Source organism: Callorhinus ursinus, unplaced genomic scaffold (genome assembly GCF_003265705.2).
Source record: "Callorhinus ursinus isolate GAN/ISIS: 27379988/994484 unplaced genomic scaffold, GSC_fseal_2.0 scaffold6, whole genome shotgun sequence".
NCBI lineage: Eukaryota > Metazoa > Chordata > Mammalia > Carnivora > Otariidae > Callorhinus > Callorhinus ursinus.
This window is the reverse complement of record NW_027397068.1, coordinates 26,814,064-26,825,612: the sequence shown is the minus strand read 5'-3', so window position 1 is coordinate 26,825,612 and position 11,549 is coordinate 26,814,064. Positions and strand designations below refer to the sequence as shown.

Below are 11,549 nucleotides of genomic sequence, written 5' to 3'. Positions count from 1 at the left end.
CTTTAGAATTGCCTCTTTGTTTCCCTTGGGAATGTAATCGCTCAGTGGTGTGGGGTGGGGAAATCCAGGAGAAGAGATCAGCCTGGGACTTTTTAACAAGCTTTGAGTGTTCTACAAGCATCCTTGCAGGCTACACTCCCGAGATGCCCTGTGACTGCCTGTCCCCTTGTAGAAGCTTCTAAGGGCCCGAGGTTGCAAAATCAAACTTTGTCGGCAAGCAGCTGAGGGCTGCTTCTTATCAACCAGCCGCTGCCTTTCTCACTAACCTGAGTTTTCACCTGTGGAGAACATCTGTTGGAGCCAAGCAAATCATTTTTCTCAGTTCTACTCTCACTTGGTGCCGCTTCTGGCCAATTGCTTTTCATATATTTATTCATTCATTTAATATTCATGAAAACCCTACAAGGTGGATTTTCAGATGGGGAAACTGAAAGTCTGAGCAGGTAAGTGGCTTTCTCAGATTTATGGAATTAGCAGTATCACGAGGCTGTCTTCTTCAGTCCATGGCAACCTCTTTATCAAAGCACAGTGTCCTGTGATTAAAAACAAAACCAAAACTCTTGTTCTTAATCTAGAACCCTGCTTAGCTAAGCAGGCGACCGGAGAAGGTTGCTGACCGCTACACTGTGTGATTTTAGAGTCCTCGGCCTGTATGGGTGTGTGTGTGTGTGTGTGTGTGTGTGTGTGTGTAATGGACTGAAAGATTGTGTCCCCCCCAAGTCCATTAGTTGAAATTCTAACCCCCAATGTGATGGTATTAAGGAGGTGGGACCTTTGGGAATCCTTATGAATGGAATCAGTGCCCTTATATAAGGATAGAGACAAGAGAGATTTCTTCTTTCTCTTTCTCTGCCATTTGAGGACCCAGGGACAACGTGGCTGGAATCCAGGAGGAGGGTTCTTATCAGAACTTGACCATGCTTGCACCTTGATCTTGAACTTCCGCCTCCAGAACTGTGAGAAATAAATGTTTCTATTGTTTAAGCCACCTAGTCTATGATAATATGTTATAGCATCTCCGAGCAGACTAAAACCACATTTATTTACATATATTGTCATCATCAGCAGAAGCATCACTATCCCTCCGGGATGAAGTCCTTGTTGGCTTGAGGATGAAGTCTGTGGCTATGGGCTGTGAGCTCTGTCAGTTTATTCATGGGGCAGAGCTTGTAGGCCTGTGAAGCCTAGTGCTGTGCTGAATTGTTCTGGGAGGTAGGTGGTGGGGAAGGTCGTGTTTACTCCCACAGTTCTACCCATCTTGCCCTGGCTTCCCCAGTTCACAGAGGGGTGTATGAACTCTATGTAAGGGAGGCCTTTACAGATGAAATTATCCAATTATATTCTTCATTTGAACAGTGTGAGTAATAGAGACAATGTTCGATAATTTGCAGGCGGGTCAGATGAAACAATATTCTCCCTCATGTAAAGGCTACACCCTAACTGCAGCATGGAAAACACCATACAGTTCATCCCTCGCATACCCCAGGTCCTGGGCCCACTCTTCAGATCACGTCAACACCGCACAAATGAGAAAATCCGCCTGAGTGCACGCCGGAAATGCCACGTCAGGCTGTGAGGGTCCTGCTGTTCTCTCTGGCCACACTTTTTTGGCTTCCAGTAATTTGCCCTGGGGTTCCAACCCTTGGTCTGTGACCAGGCCTCTCTCCTCAGCCAGTTCTGATGCTCCTGCCAAGCTGAGCAGACGAGCCCATCATGCTCATTCCTCATGGGGTTCTGCCCCATCCCAGTCCCCATCTGGCGCCCCATGGTGCCTGTATAAGAACAACATTTTACTTATGATTTTTCTTTAAAAATGATAAAGCTGACTTCACAGATATTGGAACACTGGTGTGGCCCCAAGAGCAGGGCAGAGTACCTGGGGTTTATGAGGGATGAACTGTCCGTGTTTTCATGCTGGAGTTAGGGTGTAGCCTTTACACAAGGGAGAACATTGTTTCATCTGACCCACCTGCAACTGACCTCACATTAAATCTCTATTACTCACACTGTTAAAATGAAGAAATATAATTGGACACACACCAGGATATTATTTTTATTTGTTGCATTTATGAAGTCTGGCTTTATGTTGCCTTATCTTAATTTTCAAAGCTATTTACTATCTTATATTAACTCTTTTATATCTTATATTTAATTTCTCATAATAAAAATAAATAAAATAAAATAAAAATAAAAATCTCTCCTAATCTCTCAGCCAAAAAAAGATGGTTGAAAGATACGTTTTTATCAGTGTGCGTGGTCCTGGATTCATTTCTGTCTCAGAATTGGGTTCCCTACCCCTGGTCTCAGTATAAATTAAGTTCTCTTATCTCTATCTGGCAGGGAGGGTGCTCCATAGAAAAAAGATTATCATGTGGGAATGTCTGCAGCTCTCCTCTTTCCCAGATAGCCGAAAATAATGCTGCCATGGTCTGCCCAGTGTCCTCCCTCCTTTCCCCTCCTAAAGAGGAAGTGTTTTTATTCCTTTTTTAATCACTGGGAAAAGGGTTGTATGAATGTACATAATCAGGAGTTAGAAAGAAGAGAGGAAGTCAGGCGAGGAAAGACGCAATGTGAGGCTGGCTTGGAGAGAGATGCCTGAGAATAGCAGATTGGAGTAACGTGGGTGGAGAAGGAAGGAGAACTCAGGAATGGTGCTCTGCGCCAGGTACGCGCCTCCTCTTCATGGTTTCCCAATAAAGAATTTGAGTCTTTGAAATTCCTTTTTTCTGCTGGGCTGTACTTCTTTCACCATCATACCCCTTTTAGACTGAACCATGTGGATCCTGGCTTTATACTGGTCACATGTGAAAAATACTCCCATGTCTCCTCCATTTTTAGGACTTTCCATCACTTTTTTTTTTTTTCCTTAAGGAAGCTCCATGCCTAACTTGGGGCTTGATCTCACTACCCTGAGATCAAGACCTCAGTGGAGATCAAGAGTTGGATGCTTAACTGACTGAGCCACCCAGGTGCCCCAGGGCTTTCCATGACTTTGCTCCAGTCGATTCAGAAGCATGATATTATGATCACGAGTGTCATGATTTGGCTCTCCTGTGGCGGAGGACAGTCTTTTGACGGGTCTACAATAAGTCTAGACATAATTCATCTCTAATTAATCTGATGAACCTGAGAGGAACTGTTTCATTACCATGAATAAGAAGCTTCCTAGCTGGAGTTGATTTACATATAGGGAGCAAGTGGGGAACTTACTCCAAATGTATCGACTAGAATAATACCCGTTAGATAAGCTTCCAAATATTTCAGATTTGTTCTATCCTTTTATCTGGAGAATCCTATGAGGACCATACCTGTCCTGTAGAAATGTAGTCAAAATAATTTTTTAGAGGGAATGGTGATTTTGCTGGGGTTCTTTCAAAAACAATTTTTCTTTTAAATCAGGGAGATCTCCACTGCCATAAGCTGACAGAAAGATGTGGTGCTGTGTTTATGTATACTAGAAATGTATTCAGCCATTTTCTTCCCTGTATGTCTTACTAGAGAAGTTGTTAATATTATTTATCAGGTTAAAAAATACATTCTTTTGTTGTTGTTTTTTAAAGATTTTATTTATTTGACAGGGAAGGAGGGAGAGAGAGAGAAGGGGAGAGAGAGAGAGAGCACAAGCAGGGGGAGCAGCAGGCAGAGGGAAAGGGAGAAGCAGGCTCCCCGCTGAGCAGAGAGCCTGACACGGGACTTGAACCCAGGACCCCGGGATCACAATCTGAGCCAAAGGCAGCCACTTAACCAACTGAGTCACTCAGGTACCCCTCAAAAATGCATTCTTGGGCAGTGTTTACCAACTTAACCTGTCAAGAGTGCTCATCGAGTCCAGAAGATGTGCTGTGCTTCCCAGAACTGCCAAAAGCTGCAGAGCTGGGACCTTTCTCTCATTCTTGTGGAAACGGTGTGCTCTTAATTTGGGGGCAACCGACTAACATGTTGTGTTCATCTGGTTTTATTTATTTATTTTTCATTCTTCAGGTGTTTGTTGCTCCAGCAAGAAGTGTGAAAGACAAGTTCTAAGTGATTAACAAACAGGAGGCTTGTATTTGGTGATTATGGTTTCCCTAGTTCATTTTAGAATAGAAAATAGAAATTTGGTTGTCTGTCCTAATTTTTTCTCTGCACTATTTTAATCACTTCACTGTTGTTTGTTTGTTTGTTTGTTTTTATCTCTGCAAGATCTCATATTCCAGTCGTCTGGTTTTCTCCATTGTCTGAAGCATTTTCCCCTCCCTACCTTCCCAGCTCATCTCCTGGACCTTGAAATATAGCCAGGGTTATGCTAAATGTTTACCAGTCCTACAAATGTCACCTAATCTAAGAGGACTCACCTGATTACCTTGGGTTGGATGGATGAGACTGTGTTCTCCTCAAAGCTTCTTGGATGCTTACTTTGTCTTTTTATATGTGGCTTATGTCCCCCTCTGGGTTGTTGGCTCCTGACTATGGTGCTGGGATGTCAACCACCTCCTCCTCACTGGGAAGCACCATCCAGGTAGTCAAAGGTGGAAGCTGACTTTGGAAGGAGCTGGAGCTGTGAGCTCTTGCCAAGATCCTGGGGGGTGCTGGGGCCTAAAGGACCAAGTCAAGCAAGAGTCCATAGGAAGACCGAGGTCCAAATATCAGGCTGCACATGGATGAACATGACACTTAGTAGATTCCAGGCACGGATCTGAGTCAGGGCCTCAGAACCCAGAGTTTGGAGTTTGGGAGATGAAATTAAAGTGAAAGAAGATTGGGGTCAAGGCTAGGATGGGAGGAAGAAAAATACCTGAGCAATTGTTTGTTTGTTTTTTTGTTGTTTTGTTTTATCATAGCTACTATGTGATTGAGTCCATTTGGGGCATAGTGTGTGGGCAGACATCTCTGAGAGGCAAACAACACAGAGTTTGTCAAATGAATAATTAAGCATTAGTAAAGGTGCTTCCTATTTGAAGAACACTCAGGATATTTGAGTGTCAGGGTAGAAGGGCCCCCGTGTTACCTAGGATTTGTTTTTCAGAGTAGAGAACATATATTTCCATGCATCTCCATGGGGCATTTTTATTTCTTGCTCATTTTCCACCACCCAGTCAATATACAGTTAAAATCTGATCTTCTGTTCAATCCACAAATTCCAAGTACAATCAGTCATAGCATCTCTGAGAGGTAATCAATACATCATTCGCTATCCGTCAGAGTCCCATTAGAGATGCAGAACCACTGTGTGTGACAGAGAATGAAGTGTCCACGGGGCCTCCCTTCGCACTTGCAGGAGCTGGGGGTGGCCATTTCTGTGCGCGGCTGGCCCTGTGTCTAGGGTTGAGCCTCAAGTTGCTGTGGGGCAGCAAGGGAAGCAGCTGGGAATGGGTATGAACAAGGACAAACTGGAACCTGCACCTCTCATCAACTCCAGCCTAGATCCTGCAGTTCATTGGCATTCCTTGCCCTGGAGCTAGGTGCACTCACACCTGGCCTGAGACTCTGCGGACCTGATAAAGGAGGTCGGAGACCTGGCAGGAGCTGGAAGGCTGTGGTTTGGGTGCTGCTCTGCGCTCCCCAGCCAAGCCGGCAGTCGGCAACAATGTTCGTGTGCTGCGGGCACCTTCAGGAAGTAAGAAGATAGCTACTCTTTCACTTCCTCCTTCCAAATCATCTGATGCAAAGCGCTTCTTGTTGCCAACCCTAACCTGGAGCTATACAGGGAAGGGAATTCTTAGAAACACAGTTCCAGTTTAGCTGAGGTCACAAGGTATAAAAGCCACTGTGGTTGATTCCTTCCCAACTCAACATTCACACACTCTTTTTTTTTTTTTTTTTTTTTTTGAGAGAGAGAGAGAGAGAAAGAGAGCTCGTGCATGAGAGAGCGGGGGCAGGGGCAGAGAGAAAGGGAGAGAATCTTAAGCAGGCTCCGTTTTCAGTGTGGAGCCCCAGGCAGGGCTCAATCTCAAAACCCTCATGACCTGAGCTGAAATCAAAAGTCTGGGGCTTACCCTACTGAGCCACCTCAGGCTCCTCGCACATCCTCCTTTTACTTACGTTAATGTCCGAATACACACAATAGCAACATTGTGCTTTTGCAATTATTCTTCCACTACCTGAAACATACTCTCCTGTCCTGCAAGAAGGTTCCAGAGTCCCTGTGTCTGCTTTGGGTGATGTCAGTTCCTCTCCCACCTAAGTCACACCCCACCTCTGCTAGTCTGTAACTTAAATGCTGAGGTCTACAAATTAATTACCAGGAACACATCTCATGTTAGATGGGAGGGGACTGAGAGGGTAATTAGCCTCTTTAAACAATCAAACATGTTGACCAAAGCTAGACTCAGTAAAAGCTTTCTTTTGACTGAGACTGTGGAGGTACTAAAGTGATGACCATCCCTGAAATCAAGTTGGCAATTTCGGTTTCTTTTAATGCTGTTGTAGTTATCCTGAGAGGAGTGGGGCTCCCAGCCAAGCCTGAACTGGGATTCTGCAGTTTGGCCTGGTAGCATCTGATGAATTTGTGTGCAGCAAACCCTTAGACATCTACTTACCTATGGTAACTGAAAACTCTGAGGGAGAAGCTTTGAACAGAGCTCCCCCCCACACACCCCGGGGGGACAGAGGTTGAGAGCAAAAGAGGAAGGTAGTGTCTGCCCAGCCCAGCCCTAGGGCTTAGATCTGACCTCCAAAGATAAGGGAACAACAGTCAGATCTGGTAGGGACGTGTGTTTCCGGCAGATACAAACCTGCTCTGGGACCCCAGGTGACAAGTGTGGCAGGCAGTTGGAGACTAGGCAGTCTCTCTCTTTCTTAGCATCCTGAGTCAATGACACAGATCACAGTCCTATTTGGCATATCTAAGGTCTGTGGGCTTGGGGGGGTTCCTGGAAGCTGCCTTCTGGGCAGTAGCACATAGACCTTGGGGGCAGAGATAGCAGAAGGGGAAGCACCAGGCCTTCCTTGGCTCTGTAGGAAGTGACAGCAGCGAGCGGGTGGGAGTGCGAAAACATGTCTGAGAGTTCTCTGTGAGATACTTCCTGGGGACTCAACAATAAGTGGGGACAGGGGCTAAGGACGGGGCAGTGAGGAAGATGGGGTAGCACAGGGTCTTTGTGGTAATGGAACAGTTCTGTATCTTGATTGTAGTGGTCGTTACATGAATCTACACATGATACAATTGCGCACACACACACACACACACACACTGAGTAGATGTAAAACTGGGGAAATCTGTGGATTGTACCAGTGTCGATTGATTTTGTACAAGATGTTACCAGTGAGAGAAACTAAGGGGACACATGACTTTTCTGAACTCTTTTTGCAACTTCCTATGAATCTATAGTTATTTCAAAATAAAAAGCACATTAAAAAAACAAAACTGGGGGAAATCATTGAATCAGAATCTGTAGGTCTGGGCCTGGACATCACTGGTTTTTTTTTTTTGTTTGTTTGTTTGTTTGTTTTTTAGCATTCACCTGATCATCATAATTGATCCAGGATTGAGAATGATCGCTTTCGCCGAAACTGTGAGAGTCAGATTTTGGAATTTTAGTAAGGACATAGGGTATATATATATGACATACAATGTAATATCTCTAAATGGCTCTGGGGCAGCACCCTATATTCAAACATACTAATATTTTTTTCAGCAAAATTTATGAATATTCACACCAAGTAAGATAAACAACAACAGCAACAAGAGAAACTGGTAGAGACTTTGAAGAGACTGTCCAGTTCTTTCCTTTGTGTGGGGGAGGGGTGGAGAAGCTGAACTGCTGTCATTTGGGCAAAATTGTTCATTGATCTTTTTTGCTCCACAGGTTGCTAGGAGATCTGAAGAAATATGGGAACTAATCAGAAAAGCACGTACAGATTTATATAGAGAGAGATGTTTGTCCACATGAAAATTGGAAACAATTAGAGGCAATCTAAATATACAACTGGATGGCCTTTTGCTTCCTTACATTGGAGAAAGCAAGATGGGTCACCAGGAGCATCCAAAAAAATTCAGCCAAGGTTCTCCTTTTTGCCACATCTGCTCAAACCGGCACAGTCTGACCCGGAAATACAGCATCAGTATGTGCCCCCAGTGTTCCCGTCATGAAGTTGGATGAAGTGAACTTCCTTGAATGGATCATCCAAGATATTACCTTACTGCAGAAACAATGCCAGCTCTGTGTACATAAAATAAAAATACTTCAATTGTAAGTGTTCAAAGATATACAGATAGATGTGAAAATAGTTATGTAAATTGTGTTATAGATGTATTGTGGAATATTATACAAGTATGGACGTTGCGTTTTAAAGCTATAACGAAATAGAAAATTTTCATTATATAACATTCAGTGAAAGTGTGTTTATTTTGATGAGTAATTAAAAAAATTTATTTACTTGACAGTGAGAGAGAGAGAGAGCGAGCACAAGCAGGGGGAGCGGCGGCAGAGGGAGAGGGAGAAGCGGGCTCCCCACTGAGCAGGGAGCCTGACGTGGGGCTCGATCCCAGGACCCTGAGATCATGACCTGAGCCGAAGGCAGACGCTTAACGACTGAGCCACCCAGGCTCCCCTTGATGAGTAATTTTTTTTAAAAGATGAGATAGATCAAAGTGCTAATAATATCTCAAGATGGTGGGAGTACAGGCAATTTTTATTTTCTCTTTTATATTTTTTTATTTTAAAATGTTCTACAATAAACAGGCTGACTTTTGTGATTAGAAATAAAATAAGCATTGTTTTTAATTTAAAAATATGCCAAGTAATGATAGTGTGTCAAAATATGCAGACAGCTAGATTATAGTTTGTTATTTTCTTAAGTTATGTCTTGAGAGTATCCAAGTACTTAATTAATAGGTTATAAAAGTTTTGGGGAACACTACTTAACAATGTAAATCTATATTGAAATGATATAATAGAGAAAATAACCTGTTAGGATTTGCTAGTCTGTTAAATGCATATACTTTTCTTGTGATAACTTTAGTAATGTTTATGTGTTGCACAATGTAACTTAATTTGAAATTTTTCTTCAGTTTCTACATTTTAAGAAAAACGATCTGTGTCCCTTTTAACTGAGGCAAAACCATAAAAGTAATACAGTTAGTTTTTCTTGCAAGCTGGATACTTTACCTTTTTTCTTTTCTTTTTTTCCCCCATAATCCTTACACCTGCCCTATGAAATAGGCATTATTATCACCCATTTTACAAAGAAGGAAACCAAATCCCAGTGAAGCTTAGGTCATACAATTAGGCTGCCTGACTTCAGAGTTAGGACTTGTAACACTGCTGTTCTCCAGGAAAGAGGTTTAGATTGCCCTGGCATGGGGAATAAGACAGAATAGGAAATCCCACCTGGAGACTTTCTGACCAAGATCTGTGCAGAAATGGATGGAGTTGGAAGGCAGGTAGAATTTCTCCGTTCAAGAGAAGCTGTCGGAGCATAGAGGGCCAGTCACACCCTGTGTCAGGCCCCTGGCTTTTGCTTCCAGACCTCTTAAATGACTTGGAGAAAATGAGCTATTTACTCCAGGGGGAGAATTGCACGAGGCAAACCAGAGGCTTTCCAAATCCTTTAGCTTTCTGGGAATTGCACTTTTTCTTTAACGTCCTCATCAAATGACTCAAGCCTCCATCCCAAATTACAGGGGGAATTAAGCTTCCTGCCAGCACGTTCAAAGATTCCCAGGGCATTTACATTTGCGTGGCCTCCCTATCCCTCCAGTTACTGCTCAGGTCAAATTCTTGAGTGGTCCAGGGGCGCCTGGGTGGCTCAGTTGGTTAAGTGACTGCCTTCGGCTCAGGTCATGATCCTGGAGTCCCGAGATCGAGTCCCACATCGGGCTTCCTGCTCGGCCAGGAGTCTGCTTCTCCCTCTGACCCTCTTCCCTCTCGTGCTTTCTATCTCTCATTCTCTCTCTCTCTCAAATAAATAAATAAAATCTTTAAAAAAAAAATTCTTGAGTGGTCCAGTGTCCAGCCAGTCATGGCGGCTGCCCTCTCTCTACCCTGCTTCCTGTCATGCCAGACATTACTCCCTTTTCTTGTTCTCCAAGCAACACCTACATCTGTTCATTAGTGTTACAGTAGGTGGTGTCAGCACATTCGGCTGACTCTTACTGAAGGTTTGGGGGTAGCAGAAGGGAAGTATGGTTCTGTCTTACCCAGCACAAGAACATGCCAATAAGTCAGCCCCAGACCCGTTTCTAACAGGTCATCGTCAGTATCATACCCTGCTCTCTCTTCCCTGGGTGGCCTCCTCTCTCTTTAACAACTGCCCTCTTCCTTGGAGTTCTCCGGCCAGTTCAGCAGATCTTTTATTATGCCAAGCAGGTCCTGCTTTTTTCTTCCGGTTCCTGGAGCCCATCCTACCTAATTACAGGAGGGGAGATGCCTGCAGCCATTCTCCTCTCCATTTTGGCCTGTGTGATCATGGACAAATTATGGAGCCATTCTGAGCCTGGGAGGATGGGAATTGCATTTCACATCCGGGATTATTGTGGTGATTCAGTGAACATATTCACTTAGCACGGGGCTCAGAGCTCAACGCCTGCTCATTAGTATTATTCCTTTGACTTCATAACTTCTGGGGACATTCAGCCTTATTTTCTCTCCTGCTAGGTAGTGGGTCCCCGCTGGGCACCCCTTCTTGGCCAGAGGGAGATGAGGACTGTCCACTGGAACTTTTACCTCTGCTGTGCCTGGCCCTCTCTTACTGTGGATGGCAGGGAAGAATCTCGGCTCTCCGAAACCAGCCAGGTCTGCCCTTGCCCAGGATGAATGGGGAGAGTGGAAGCCACAGCTATTGCGGACTGCTGGTCAAGTGTTTGAACCGGATGATGACCCCACAGGAGATCGCAGATGGTCACATGTCCCTGGACACTTGGAGAAGGGGTCGGCGAGGGCAGCTCGAATGTGTGGCTCATGGGGCTCGTTGTTTCCTCCGGGGAGAGGCTGGGAGGGGGTGGGAGGGAAGGGAATGGCAATGAGGGCAGGGAAAAGAATTTTGACAGTAAAATTGAAAGTGAATGTAACACTGAAGAGTGTTACGGAGGAGATTTGGTGCTCTCTTGTGGGAGGTGCACAGAGATGTTGGCTGGGACTTTTCTACGAACAAGAACGGGCAGAGGAAAAGGAAGAGCTCAGCAGCCCGGCGGAGAGGACGTGGGGCACATGCACCCAAGGCGGGGTAGAGAAGGGCAAGGCGACCTGCAGGAGGTTGGCCCAGGTGCGGCCTCCACGCTGGAATGGCCCCTTGAAGTCTGGCACCCTCCTGGGGTCCTACTCACCCCCACCCCTGATACTGAGGTGTGGCACCCTCTCCTAGGGCCCCTTCCTCTGGGTTGCCTCCTCTAGGACAGGGTAGTGGTCAGGCCGCCTGGTTCCTACCCTTCTGCTCCCCTGGAGATGGTACTCCTGGCGCGTTGGTTCTCTGTGTCCAGCGAGTGTTTCATGGCATGCCTGTTCCAGAGGGCCTGCCTATGCTGGAGTGGGAGGAAAGGGCTCTCAGGGGCCCCTCCTGCGCTCCAGGAGGACACGGAGCTGGCTTTATCTCTAGCTGATGGACATCTTATCCTCTGGAGGAGCAGGGTA

The 11,549-nt window shown here is 45.2% G+C and overlaps 1 long non-coding RNA gene across 1 annotated transcript; it reads left to right on the top strand.

Annotated features, from left to right (window-relative positions):
* The first annotated feature begins 298 nt into the window (after positions 1-298).
* LOC141372896 (uncharacterized) lies at positions 299-10,889 on the top strand. Its single transcript, XR_012378417.1, has 4 exons — positions 299-443; positions 862-956; positions 7,788-8,171; positions 10,578-10,889. It is a non-coding gene; the product is annotated as an uncharacterized lncRNA (long non-coding RNA).
* Positions 10,890-11,549: the final 660 nt, after the last annotated feature.